Source organism: Otolemur garnettii, unplaced genomic scaffold (assembly GCF_000181295.1).
Source record: "Otolemur garnettii isolate 467f Iridium unplaced genomic scaffold, OtoGar3 scaffold00018, whole genome shotgun sequence".
In the NCBI taxonomy this organism is placed as follows: Eukaryota; Metazoa; Chordata; class Mammalia; order Primates; family Galagidae; genus Otolemur; species Otolemur garnettii.
This window is the reverse complement of record NW_003852413.1, coordinates 27253082-27254860: the sequence shown is the minus strand read 5'-3', so window position 1 is coordinate 27254860 and position 1779 is coordinate 27253082. Positions and strand designations below refer to the sequence as shown.

The 1779-nt window shown below is 44.7% G+C and overlaps 1 protein-coding gene across 1 annotated transcript in view; it reads right to left on the bottom strand.

Annotated features, from left to right (window-relative positions):
* B4GALNT2 (beta-1,4-N-acetyl-galactosaminyltransferase 2) overlaps positions 1-1779 on the bottom strand; it is a gene marked incomplete at its 3' end in the record, with an annotated part of 52818 nt that overhangs the window by 8911 nt on the left and 42128 nt on the right.

Genomic DNA, 1779 nt, shown 5'->3' with positions numbered 1-1779 from the left:
CAACACCCAGCTATTTTTTGTTGCAGTTGTCATTGTTGTTTTTAGCAGGCCAGGGCTGGGTTCAGACCTGCCAACCCTCAGTGTATGTGGCTGACGCCGTAACCACTGTGCTACAGGCACTGAACCTTTTTCCTTTTTTTTTTTCCCTTAAGACAGAGTCTCACTATGTCCCCCTAGGTAGGGTGCTGTGGTGTCATAGCTCAAACTCCTAGGCCCAAGTGATCCTCTTGCCTCAGCCTCCCGAGTGACTATGCCCGAGTGAAAATCGCCTAATTTTTTTATTTTTTGTAGAGACAGGGTCTCACTCTTGTTCAGAGTGGTCCTAAACTCCTGAGCTCAAGCAATCCACCTGCCTCTGACTCCCAGAGTGCTAGGATTACAGGCGTGAGCCACCTCTCATGGCAGAGCTGCCATTTTTTCATGGCATGACTTTTCTTGATAAGGGAAGCCACAAACTGATTTACATTTTGACACATGCTCCTATGTACTATCACTTGGTAATAACAATCAAAGGAATTACAAAATAAAGTGTAAGGTCTGGTACAATGGCTCACACCTGTAATCCTAGCACTCTGGGAGGCCAAAGCAGGAAGATTGGTTGAGGCCAGAAGTTTAAGACCAGTCTAAACAAGAGTGAGACCCCATCTCTATTAAAAATAGAAAAATTATCCAGGTGTGGTGACTTGTGCCTGAAGTCCTAGATACTTGGGAGTCTGGGGCAGGAAGATCGCTTGAGCCTGGGAGTTTGAAGCTGCAGTGAGCAATGATAATGCCACTGTGTTCTACCTGGGGCCACAGAGTGAGAGGCTATCTCCAAAAAGGAAAAGTTAAACAGATTTCTTTACTTCAGGACTTCTCAGAGCCTCTAATACATTAACGTGGACTGTAACTTTCCAAGAAGAAGAGATATCATGCTTTATTTTCCAAAATTACTTGACCACCAAAATATCTTTCAGGAATTTTTTTAGTCTCTCATGGAACACACTTTTAAGGATCCTGCACTACCCTAGGCCATGTTCAGTAGGGAAAGAGTGTCCAGGTAAGTAGAAACCAGACAGGCAGGGCTAGGCGTGTCACTGCAGAATCTGCTGACTCCCAAGATAACAGGGAATGGTTTCCTCAACCACAAAGTGATGAGTCCATTCTGTAAACGTCATGAGTTTTCAGGGATTGGCAACCAGCATCAAGTCCCTGGAATTCAGTCACAGTACTCTGTTTGCCATGATGCTTTGGCATGTTCAATTCCTGGCACTCTGGACTGTCCTTGTGTCTGATGCGCAGGCAACCTTAGTTCTAGTAGGCAATGGAATGTCCCCAGTATCCCCTCTCTTCCTCTGATGCCTGGATGCCATCTTTAAGGCGACCTGCTAGCTTTCTCCGTAGAGCCCTCCTCAGCTGCCTGGGCCCTGGTGTCTCCTCCCTTCTCTCCCTTGGCTGCCCAATTCTGTTACTGGACTGAACTGATCCAGGCTTCAGAGCTCATTAAGACAAGGGCCCTGGGTTATTCATATAAGATAGAAACCAATAAAATGTGTGGATGACCCTGAGGCTGGAGATGATGCTTCTGACTGATAGAATTTCCACCAAATATCCCCTCAAGGACACAGCAGCCATTCTTTTGACTTAGGATAACAACCAACATACTCTTTTTTTTTTTTTTTTTGAGAGGTCAGATGAGATAGTGTGAGATACTCTATATACAAATGCTTCATGAAATGTAAGGCATCACTCAAATAATAATGGTTACTAATATAGCCCTTATTGCCCTAATCAATGATT